The sequence below is a fragment of the Triticum dicoccoides genome, chromosome 1B (assembly GCF_002162155.2).
Source record: "Triticum dicoccoides isolate Atlit2015 ecotype Zavitan chromosome 1B, WEW_v2.0, whole genome shotgun sequence".
NCBI lineage: Eukaryota > Viridiplantae > Streptophyta > Magnoliopsida > Poales > Poaceae > Triticum > Triticum dicoccoides.
Genome location: NC_041381.1, coordinates 710,071,259 through 710,084,223, shown reverse-complemented (window position 1 = coordinate 710,084,223; position 12,965 = coordinate 710,071,259).

Sequence of the window (12,965 nt, the reverse complement as noted above, 5' to 3'; positions counted from 1 at the left end):
ACTGAACGCGCTAGCAAGGTGAGGCTACACGTCGGTCGACTGACTTTTTCATCTCTAGTCAGTCGATTTTGCAGCTGTTGGATACAAAATCAAGGGCCTGCGGTTCATCTTTAACCACCACCCCCCTGAGCCGCCAGCCACCACCGGCCAAACAGCAGCCTCCCGCCGCCCGCGGCTGGCGGTGCGCCGCCCAGCCCGCCCCGAAAACACTCCCCACCACCGGTCCGTCGCCGCCCCGGCCATCCCTCTAGCCCCCCTGCCGAGCTTTTTCTCCGGCAATCCCCACACCACCACCCCGCCGCCGCCGTGACCACCGCCCCCACCCTGAACCCTAAGATAGATAGTCTGGTACCTCTCCGGCGAGCCCCCCTCCCTGCTGCGGCTGGTTCTTCCTTCACCTCGGTGAGCCCCCCCTGAAAATCGACTGACCCAAAAGTCGATTAAGTCGACTGAAGTGTAGCTAAATCGGAGCAGCATTGCAAGCAAGAGCAAGAGCGAGAGCAGCAGCGCGAGCAAAAGCAATAGCAATAGCAAGAGCAGACCAAGCAGGGGACCAAGAGCAAGATCAGAGCAGCAGCACGAGCGAGAGCTAAAGTAGCAGCAGCACCTACTGATGTGGACGTCGCCGCCGAGGGAGCGACGTCGTGGAGGAAGTGGCCGACGACGCCGCCGTGCATAGAGCCGCACCGTGTCGGCTCGGGACCGAGCGCTGGCAGCACCGTGAGATCGAATCAAGAAAAAAATGTGGCGATTAGTGTACAACCTCTTTGGTGGCGCCGATTAGGCCGCAGCTTCATCCAAGGAAACGGCGATGATGATGCTCTTCCGGTGGTGCAGGTGAAGACGGCGGTGTGGGAATGGAGGTGGCGCGAAAGACGAGGGGAACATCGGGGCAGCTCCTTGGAGGTGGAGGACGGGGTGGCTGAACCGGCGGGACCACGAGATCGATGACGGATCCTCATCCGGTACGGTGGATGAGGGACATCGAGGTGTTGCTGTGGACGACGTCGTCGGGGAAGAGGCCCCGGCTGGGTGGTGGACGGAGTAGGGTGTGGGGCTTCGTCGTGGGTTTTCGCAGCCACAGTGTACAAATGGATGGGCGGATGGGATGGCAGTGGGGAACCATGGCTTAGGGATGCGCTTGTCCAAAATGTGGGGTAAGTTACGAAAGTACCCCCACCGATTTGAGGCGCTTCTTTCGGTTCAGGGGTACCACGGGCATTTCGCGTGTCGGGATTTCACAGGAGGTGGGAATTTTCGCACACGTTATAATTTCGGAATAGCAAGGCGCAGGTTGAGATGGAGGGAGTTGTCGGAGCACGACGAGACAAAGATATATCTTAAATATTTCGGGCTAACAAGGCGCGGGTTGAAATTTCCGAACAAGCCTAACGTGTACTGTACCAAATCAATGCGCACTACAAATGTCACTCAAAAATTTGAATTCATGTTATGTTCAATTAAAATATTTCGCTACGTGCATAATGCATGCAACCTACTACTCAAATGAACGTTTTAGTGCATTCCAAACATATATACTACCGCTTCAATATGAACTAAATTTGAATTCATTTCTCTATTTGAATAAGATCAACAGTAATGATTGTTGTGAAGTCAAAGCATTTGAATTCGTTTCTCTGTTTTAATAAGATCTACAATCATCATTATTGTCAAGTTAAACCATCATTTGTGTATTATCTTCACAGCACGCCACATGATTAGTCTCGAGTTACATATGAACTATGTGTACTATATGAACTCAAACTCGATTATTTGAATCCACTTTATTTTGATTTCAAATCACACTACATTTCTAGCTCTAGCTAGATCTTCATAATCTAAACCATGTCTCATATGTATAATGTGTTTACCACATTATGTGCCATGCCCCCTACGCCTACAAGTATTTAGATGTGAGTTGCAAACACAACACATTACCACAAATTCAAATAAAATGTGAGAATGTTCGATATATAGTATTGTTTAGATTGTTCGATATTTAGTTGTAAGATGCAAACGCCACACATTATCACAAATTCAAATAAAATGTGAGATTGTTTGATGTATAGTATGGTTTAGATTGTTCAGCATTTAGCTGTGAGTTGCAAACGCCATGCATTATCACATCATGGTATAACATGTGCACATCACGTGTATCATCTCTATATTCATGCATGCATATGTTTAAAACACTATGATCTCCTATTCAAATATATGAATCCGCTTTCATATAAAATTATGATCTTTGTTAGTCTCTTACACCCACACAATCCTCTAACCTTTGTAGCTACCACTAACTTTCTCTCGTGCATGCACACGCCCTCCTCGCCCTCCCCCTCCCCCGGCATTTTATCCATTGGGCACATTCATGTTTTTTATTTAGGTCGTTTTCCCAGAGTCTCCACAACTCCTTTCCGACACACACCGATCGATAAACTTCTCCAGCGATGCCTGCCTACAACATACACACACACCTTCAATCTCCTCCTTTATGTGTCCTTGCCTCGTGTCTCTCATACGATCACACACGCGTGTAAACTCTTGCCCCTCTTTTCATCGATCTCACATCCGCATACTCCTTCCCCTATCTAGCTAGTAGCCGGGCCTCTCGCACCACCTCCTAGCTCCATTCTCTCTGTCTATCTGTCTCGCTGGGCCTTATTTGCCTCTAACAAATGGACGTACACCGACCGATCTCTCGCTATACATATAGCTAGCTAGGTCCTTATAACTCGGTTTTACCCATGTGTCGATCGATCTACCTCATTAGTTGTGTCTCTCCCTTCCTCCGACAAACAACAATTGATCTACCGATCTAGTTAGATTTGCTTACCAAACACATGGTTCCCCTTCATCATCCATGGATGCATCCCGACAGATCTATCACGCACATGCACAAACAGAAACACATCCCCACTCTTATTGATAACATTGCAGTTCCACCCTCAGTTTGTCTAGTAGGCCTCTCCCACCATCTTCGAGAAGCAACTCCATCACCCATCCAGTACTCTACCCCTCTTCCCCCCTCTCTCTCCTCTCTCTCTCTCTCTCTCCATCCCATCATATTTCCCGTCCTTCAGTTATGTATGGATGTCGATCGATCTCCCTCAAGATATAGCTGGGTCTCTCCTTCTCAACACATATACGAGTCGTTCTACCTCTATAGTTAGGCCTCTGCCTACCCCTCCCCCCCACACACCGATACATCGAGCGCTCTAGTCATGTCTCCCTGCCACACACAAACTTGACATGTGCCCTCTAATGTTCCGGTAGGCCAATTGCCCTATATCTTTGACTTGCACACACACACAATTTCGATGGCTCTCTTCATCGATCTCGCACCCACCCACTTGATCCTCTCTTCGACTCTATCGATAGATATGACCCCTCCCTCTCTTCTCATGGATTGCCCGACCCTCTATATATGATATGGATAGTGAAAGTGCTAGTTATCGACTAGAGGGGGGGGGTGAATAAGCGATTTTTATCAAAGTCTTCAAAACATGGAAGTTTCAAAGACAAACAATAGAAATGACCTAATTGATATGCAGCGGAAGATAAACTACAACAAGCAAGCCATAGTCAAGTATGCAATAGTGTTAATGTACGAAGACTAATAGCAGCTAGGTAGTAAGGATCAGGATGGAAGATAGTATGAAGCCAATCAACAATAGTAGTCAAGCAATGAAGTCAAATAGATAAGATAGATAAGCAATGACTTCACGAAGACAAACTCAAAGTAAAGGAGGGAAGGGATAGAACCAGTCACTTGTTGAAGACACATGATTTGTTGGACCAGTTCCAGTTGCTGTGACAACTTTACGTCTGGTTAGGGAGGCTGAGATTCAACTCATAAGACCACGTCTTCACCTTATTCCCCTTGAGCTAAGGACACACAGTCCTCGCCCAATCACTCTGGTAAGTCTTCAAGGTAGACTTCCGAACCTTCACAGACTTCGTTCACCGGCAATCCACAATGACTCTTGGATGCTCAGAACGCGACGCCTAAATGGCTGGAGGATACACAGTCCTCAAGTGTAACAAGTCTTCAAGTCACACAGACAGAAAGACTTCAGTGATGCCTAACACTCTTTGGCTCTGGGTGTTTGGGCTTTGTCCTCGCAAGGATTTCTCTCTCAAAGGCTTCGAGGTGGGTTGCTCTCAAAACGACAAAAGCCGTAAACTAACTCTGAGCAGCCACCAATTTATGGTGTAGGGGGTGGGCTATTTATAGCCACAAGACAACCCGACCTGATATGTTCAAAATGACCCTGGGTCACTAAGGAACTGACACGTGTTCCAACGGTCAGATTTCAAACACACACGTCAACTTTACTTGGGCTACAAGCAAAGCTGACTCATCCAGCGCTGGATAAGATTTGCTCTCATTGTCTTCGCTCGAAGACATAGGATTTGGGTTGAGCATCACTTCAGTCACTCTGACTTAGTTCACTTGGACCCCACTTAATAGTATGGTGGTTCCTATGACTCAACACAGAAGAAAAGGAAACAACGAAACAACTCAGTCTTCGCGCTCCATAGTCTTCACTCAATGTCTTCTCATGTCATAGTCTTCAATGTGAACATCTTCACACACCACCATTGTCTTCAATGTCTTCATACATTTTTAGGGGTCATATCCGGTAGGTAAACCGAATCAATGAGGGACACTACCTGCGTTATCCTGTAATTCTCACAAACGCATTAGTCCCTCAACCAACTTTGTCGTCAATACTCCAAAACCAACTAGGGATGGCACTAGATGCACTTACAGATAGGCCTCCGTTTCACACACATTGCATGCAAAATTTTGTTTGTGATGTCATCGACACGTATCCCACAAATAATTCACGAAATCAATCCCCCACCCCACCCCCACTCCAAAACAAAAAACACTCATGAACGCAGTTTGTATCTCTCACACACACCCACGCAGGTGGTGGACGTTCATGAAGAGAAGAGGTGCATGCACGGCGCACGTACTCCCATCTCTTTCCCAACCACGCCCACGCGGGTACACGGTGGAGCTCATTTCTGTATGAAAAAGGCAGCCCACGTGGTAATTTGGCACGTGTATTGGTTGTCCACTTGGTGGAGGGAGGATCGTCTACCACGAGTGAACAAACAAACTGCGACTTGACATGTTATGCTAAATTAAATAAAGAGGCAAACCATGTGGGGCCTACCTTAGAGGCAAGGCTCTATACACTGGAGTAATTTTGATGTGTCCCATCAACTCACAGAATGAGGAGAAGCTTGCTTAGTACGCCTTCTCCCCCGCCCACGGGCGCGGTGGCTCGCAGGATAAGGTGAAGCTTGCTCAGCCTTATGCCCGCTCCCTCGCCCATGCGCGCGGTGGCTCGCAGGACGAGGAGAAAAAATTACTACTCCCTCTGTTTGCTCCTCGTCCCTACTAATACCTTGGTTATAGAGATTATATCATATTGTTTGGAATATATATGTCCTTTAGTAGATTTCAATATGAACTACTAGTACATACTCCAAACACTGATGTATATAGACGTATTTTAGAGTGTAGATTCACTCATTTTGCTCCGTATGTAGCACTCTCCCTCGCCCCTCGACCCTCGCCCACATGGTGGACGTGCAGCAATTCATTCGGTCTCATATAGCCAGAACGATATATACTGCACTACCATTATTGCTCGACTTCCCGAAGAGGCGAAGAGCCAATCGCAAGGTTAATATTTTGGAGATGCCAAGCACAAGGTTATAGGAGAACGAGTAGTAGGTGCCGCGTCATTTATAAATAATTTTTTTTCTTCAGTGGCATGTACGCAATATGATAGGTTCATATGGAGAGAAAAGGAAACCGCTCCACTATATACATAGTCAGGACGGGCCAACCTACACTGTTGCTTGCCGGGGTTTCTCTCTTCACACTCTCTCGCACAAAACGACTATGGCCACATCTCTAACATCCCGGCAGATCACGTCCGCAGGGGGAAGGGGTGGATGCTTAGTGTAGATGTGGTCGCCGTCGCCGACGGCGAAAACCCACTGTCGGCACGTCCCGATTAGGGGTCCCTGCCATTCTCTCTCACAAAGCCGGTGAGGTTGCCTTCGTCCCTTGCTCACTGCCGCAACGCGGGCAGTTGCCGCCTCCCGCCGCCCTCCTCAATGTTGAGCTACGTCCCTCAGGTACAACTCCCTTTACAGTCAGCTTGCACCACTGCTCCAGCTGCCCACATCACTCCCTGTGGATATTTCTCTACTTCTTTGCCCCGCACATACCTCTACTGGCTTCTGTGTACTGTATTTGTGAATCAGCTAGTCCCAGTAATCTTATTCTAACCACGCTTCTTCAATTTCTTTGCCACAGGGATGCTCATCTCGATTTTTGTGAAACTACACAAAATGATCTGATGGTCAAAAGGTTGCAAACTTCATTTTCTAGGAAGTTCGAACGTTGCCAGCAAATATAAGCCTGGTTAGGGTTTACGGTTTAAGGGCTAGGGATTGCATAGATCATTTTTTTTCTTTAGCTGCCTCTGTTCCAAAATAAGTGTCAACTTTAGTAGTAGTACAACTTTGTACTAAAGTTTGCATAAAGTTGAGACACTTATTTTGGAACGTAGGGAGTACATATTGGCTATGATTTGTCAATCGTTGAGGTGCAATAGCATGCATGTTAGTCTCCTTTGTATTTGATGAAATGTTGCAACGGGCAACCTTGGATGCAAGATACATGTAACAGAAGCTGGAAGCTTCATAGCATTGTAAAAATTTATCTCGCTGATAAATTACAGTACGTACTATACTAGTACTTCCTCCGTTCCTAAATATAAGTCTTTGTAGAGATTTCACCATGAACCACATGCGGATGTATATAGATGCATTTTAAGTGTAGATTCATTCATTTTGTTCCGTATGTAGTTCACCTAATGGAATCTCTACAAAGACCTATCTACTAGTAATAGCTAGCCCCCACTACTAGGAATTCTCTATCCTCTCCTTGAGCCACATCATCAAAATTAATGTAGCCGTTAGATGAACTAAATCAGTCCATAAGAGCCGTCTGATCTAGACGTCGAGCGGCTCCGCACTAAGCCACATGCAAGCATGCAGAAATACTATGGCATGCATGTGAGTGGGTTTTAAATCACATCAACATGTCTGCATGCAAGCATGCACCGGTAGCATGCATGTAAGTGAGCTTTTAAGTCCCATTAACATGTCAAAAAGAAAAATATAATCCCATTATGCAGTAGGAGTTGGCTGATCTTTTTTCCTTACGTGGAATGATCCAAATGATGATGGGAGTTTATTTACTTTGGCTACCACATTTGTCATGCGGTTATAGAGTTTTTTTTAGTTCTATGAAATCGATAATTTTGCGCAGAGAGATATACGGCTGTTCTGCGGCAACGCGCGGAGCCTGCGTGTTTTCACTGCTCTTGCACTCCTCCGCTATAAGAATGGAGAAACTTGTAATCTAGTAGTACTCCCTCCATCTAGGTGAGTAAGTCATCTTAGCCTGTGCACCGCGACCAAGGAGAAGGGGAAAACGAAAGACCTTAGAGTAATGTTTATTTTCTAATTAATAGCATTGCATGCAATGAACTAACCACTGCATGTCGTGTTTGGTAGTCTCAAGTCATTAAAAGCATGCACACCCCTCGTCTCTTTTTTTGACATGATTTACACACCTAGATGGAGGGAGTACCTCCTTTCGCCGAAAGCGTGGGACATCCAGCAGTCCTACCACCTTAGTAATAAAGACCAATGAGCCGTCATATCACATAGACCCAGCAGTAAGTTGGACGGACGAAGCAACCATCACTCTTGCGCTAGTGAGAGGTCGCGTCCGCTCTGCCCGGGCATGAATGCGGCACTGATTCTTTGGAGCGGCGCTGACCGTTTCGGGCGGGAAGCGCGCGGGGGCGATGAAGGGCTTTGGGTGGGCCAGGCTGGTCAGGAGCGGGCGTGGCAACTGTCCGCATGTCCCTACCGGACACGCCCGCAAACGAGAGGATGCACCGACTCTCGAGGCAAAAATCGTACACTACACACCATCTCTCTGTAGGAGTAGGTCGATCTGTCGCTCTCTCTAACACACACATGCTGTTAAACACACACACACACACACACACACACGCACACACGCACACGCACGCACCTTGGTCCCGTTGCACCTTCTAACATGACTTATTACACCTAGACGAAGGGAGTAGTAAGTATACGAGATACGGTGGCACACTGACTTAAGTCGAATACAAGTGCCCAAAATTGTTTGCATGTTATAATAAGGATTCACTTAAAATAGTACGTGAGCGAACAGAGGGATCAATTGGACAGTGTTCCCGAGCAGTAGCGAGATGTGTGAGGTAAGATACACCGCTGACGCTTTTAATTTTTCTTATTAATTTGTTTGTTTCACCCTCTGACTGGTGGGACCCTACGTACTATGTGGAGAGAGGTAAGGTGACTAAGGCTGCATTATTTCTGCACCACTGTGGATAGTCTTACCAGCAAAGCCACATGACACAATTATGATTGAAATCCCAATGACTCCCACACACACACAAAAAACACAACATGCTTGTCACACGAATGCAGGAATGTATAAAAGGTTATTTTACTCTCGTTGAACATAACAGGAGGTTGTGTAGCTGGTTAACCTGTTCGCTCATCAAACTTGAGGTCTCGGGTTTGATAACTACACTTGAGCATAATTTGTGGGAGGAGGATTCTTTGATTGGTCAAAATGGATGGATACGGAACTATACGATCTCGTAGTGACCGTAGTGACCGTATAATCACCTCATTACGTATAAGCTGCAGCCTCGGCACTTGTTTTCTAGGGTTTTCATGTTTCACACTCTCTCTCCAGTATATATATACACGCTGGAGCCTCAGCGCTTGTAATTGCTCTCTTCAAACTCTCTCACCCTCTCCAGATCTAAACAAGACTTCGTTGGCCTCTCTCTCCCCTCACTACTGCTCAAAGAGCCGGCATGATCCGTCCACCGGGAAGGGAAGGAGGCTTAACGCTGTCGCCGCTGGCGAGGGAGGGAATCCACTACCGATACAGCTATTCACTTTCACCCAGCGGCGCCGTGGGAGGGCCTCCGACCCCTTCTTCTTCACCGTCGTCCCGTCGCCCACCGAACCACGCCCCAAGAACCTTAAGGTATAATTTACTTACTCCACATGCATTGCTCTAGCTGCATGTATACCATGTATCTAGGACATGGTTCAAAGAGGAAATTAGTGGGGGAAAGTAGTGGGAAAAGTTGTATATAGCATGAATCTAGGACGTGGTTCAAAGAGGAAATGAAGGGGGAAAGTTGTATAGCATGAATCTAGGACGTGGTTCAAAGAGGAAAGGAATGGGGGAAAGTAGTGGGGAAAGTTGTATCGCATAAATCTAGGACGTGGTTCAAAGAGGAAAGGAAGGGGCGAAAGTACTAGTACAGACTGGCTATCCAGCACCTACGTTGGTCAAAAAGGGAAAACAATGACAAACGCAGTACGCACATCTGTAACGAACTGATCTTGTCTAAAGATAAAAAAACTGGGACCAACACAAATATTCTCCTTGGTTGTTTCTTCTTTGTTGCAACAGACTGTGCATGACCACAGTACATCGGTAGACGCACATGGTGCTGGTGCGTCTACTGTCCTGTGCAACTCATTAGTTGTTGTTAATCTAAGGCCCTGTTTGGTTAAAAACTCCCTTGTCCCTACCTGCTTGGTTCCAGGGACTAAACATGGACTAGAGGTTATTAAATGACATGCTAAAAGACCATGTTGCCCCTAGTAATGAACTAATAGAGACAAGGTGTGATGCGTGGCAGGGGCAACTGTTGGAAAAAGTCCCAAAAAGACTCCCTCGGGGTCTTCTTTTTTTAGTCTCAAATGCCCACTTTTAGTCCCTAAAAGTCCCTCCTGTTCGGTTTAGATGGGACCGACATAGAGTTTTTTTAGTCCCTACACCAAAATGTCCCTGTAAACAAACACCCTATAATAATGCCGCTGGAAAATTGATGCAATGCCACAGTTAAATGCAAATTACATGTTCAACGAATTTTATTGTTAATATAATCTCTATGTTAATATTAATCAATGCCACCATTTGAGAAATGCTACTGTCGCTTTCTTTCCCATTTAGATAAGGTAGATGCTTGTTTTTGTTGGCTTCTGTGTCATCCACCGTTATTGACCACTAATTGTTTCCTTTGCACCTCTGTGTAAACAGGGTTATCTACTTCACCTCGTGGCCATTGTGACCTTTTGTTGCACTGCACAAAACACTTTTGTTTTAAGAGTGTTTTGTGCAGTTCAACCAAAATGTCACACCGACAACGTTGCTTGATTGCTTGATCTTAGTGGAACTGCACAAGAGGAAATCTTACTTACCATCCGTGTTGGCAAATTTGGTTCAGATCTTCTTCTTGTGAGTTGTTTGAATTCCGCATCATGAGAGGTTAGTACTAGCCTTCTTTCACATGATTCTGAAGTGTGCTTTCATATGTTGTGCTACTTGTATGATAATGTTGCTTGATTTTAGTGAACTGCACAAATGGAGACAAGACTTCCAATCTGTATGTGCACCGTAATATCCCATTGAGGTAAGATAAGGATATTTCACAACTGTTGGCCTATATTTTGCCGCTTGCATCAGAAAATTAATGTCATTGTTTAGTGCTATACTTGTGCTCCCTAATTGACATGCCAAATCTTACATTGAAGGCGAAGCTTGTCTGTTATTGAACCAAGTGATGAAGGGGAAGAACAAGCGGGAAAACAAAAATCAACTCCCGGTGTTGTAATGAAGCACTGGAACTGTGATGACACAAGTAATGATATAGTTTTGCATCTTAATTTATTGCTATGGCTGGAACGAGCAATTGTTTTGTCACTGATTTGATGACACTCTTAATGTAATACGTAATTATCTACTTGTGCAAACAGGGATCTTCTTTAAAGATACCATATTTTTTAGTGGAACTGCACAAAAAGATGTTGGAAACATTAAACTAATCGAGGAGTATATAGTAAGCATGGCCACCATAGTAGATAGCAACAGATGGTTCCGGAGAAGTGCTTGATCTGTATGCTCTACACAATAAGCCTCCTGACAAAGGTTGGTACTCGCCCACTAATTCATCCATATGATTGAGCTTTGTCATCTCTATTGGTGTTGTGCTACTGTTTAGATACTGTCATGAAAAAGTGGTATTGTCCTTGAGAAGTGCTTCATCTGTGTTGTTTTAAATATTTCCTTTCCCTTTTTTTGAGCAAATAGTGATGCTAGCATTTAGTTGTCCTCTTGTCTTTGCACAACAGGATCATCTTCCTCTGAAGAAGAATATGGAGTACGTGAAGTGACTAGTTCCTATTATGCCAGGATGAAGAAGCCATGTCTATCTTCTCATTAGAAGGAGCAGTTGAAGGATGGTTACATTACTCCCCACAAGACCAAACTAACTTTAGCTCAGAAGGACTGACAAATCTCCATTTTTTGCTGTGATGAGCGAGTACAATGTTGTTCTTGGATTCTCATCAGAAGGAGCAGTTGAAGGATGGTTACATTACTCCCCACAAGACCAAACTAACTTTAGCTCAGAAGGACTGACAAATCTCCATTTTTATGCTGTGATGCGCGAGTAAAATTTTGTTCTAGGATTATTTCTGGTGAGTTCCATTTTTCTACAAGTGTGCTCTGCATGGACCATGTAGGTGCCTATTTAAACTGTCAATTCATAGTACAATTTGCTTTATGCTAATCACTTTTTTTGTATTTGTGCAAACAGGGGTGGTCAGCTTGATTTTAATGGGAACTGCACAAAATGTTCATGAATACATCGAATCATTCATTTCCACCACAAGAAAGGAGGTGCCGATAAGTTCAAGGCGTTGCAACATATAAGGGCGAAATCATACGAGCTACGCGCGAATTTGGTTGATTTTGGTGGAACTGCACAAAAAGAACAACTGGTTTATTTAGCACGAGGTGCCATGTCAATGTCCGAACTGATGGAAAACCCTGCCCATTCCACAATCATAGGCATTTGATATTTTGGAATGGGACAACCTTGTCAAATTTTGCTCATTGATTTTAAGACATGCGTTTTATATTTTCGAATGGGACGCCCTTGCTGTCAGCAGCGTCGATCAATTTTTCTTTAATTGTGAAGTAAATATTGCTTTTGACATGTGAGTCGCTGAGATGCATAATCATCGATTGTTTTGAATGATCTCTATGAATTGCCAGCCCTGTGTGTTTGATTGCAATGTACAGAAACGCTAAAAAGCTACCCAAACTCTTTATACTCCTTCTGTTCCTTTTTACTTCGCACATTGTGAAAGTGCATACTTTTTTGTATAAGATTGGTCAAAGTAGAGATACTTTGACTGCAGACAAAACTTGTATAGAAAGGACCGGAGGGAATACATGTGAAACTGCTGCAAACGAGGTGATCACCATAGGAATAATGCTAGTGTGTATTGTTTTGCATGTTCATCCAATGCCAGTGATACAGGAATTCGAACTAATCGTAATAAATTCATTCATACACGGTAGGATGTCATATAAACATGCCGGATTTCATTAGATTTCATACATTCTTCAACTAAAAAGGGGTGCGCTGGAGGTATAATTAATTAACCGAAGCTACCCACCGGTGTCCTACTGAGCTGAACAGAAGCTTCAGTGACTTAACTGCAGGTGCAGTTGCGTAACTGACATGTGGCCTATTGGGCCAACGTGTCAGTCAGCCAACTCCACCAGCAGTTAAGTAGAAGCAGCGTTCTTCTCCGGTGCAGCTCTCCGACTCCACGTCGCCAAGAAGCTAACCGGCCGTCAATGGTCAACCTGCCTAGCTTGGCTTCAACCGGAGGGTAGCAGCGGTGGCCTTACTTGGACCCGAGCGGCGGCGACCTACCGTGTTCTACTCTTCCTCGTTTTCTGTGTGGCGCGGCCTCGTTGGCAGCGGGGC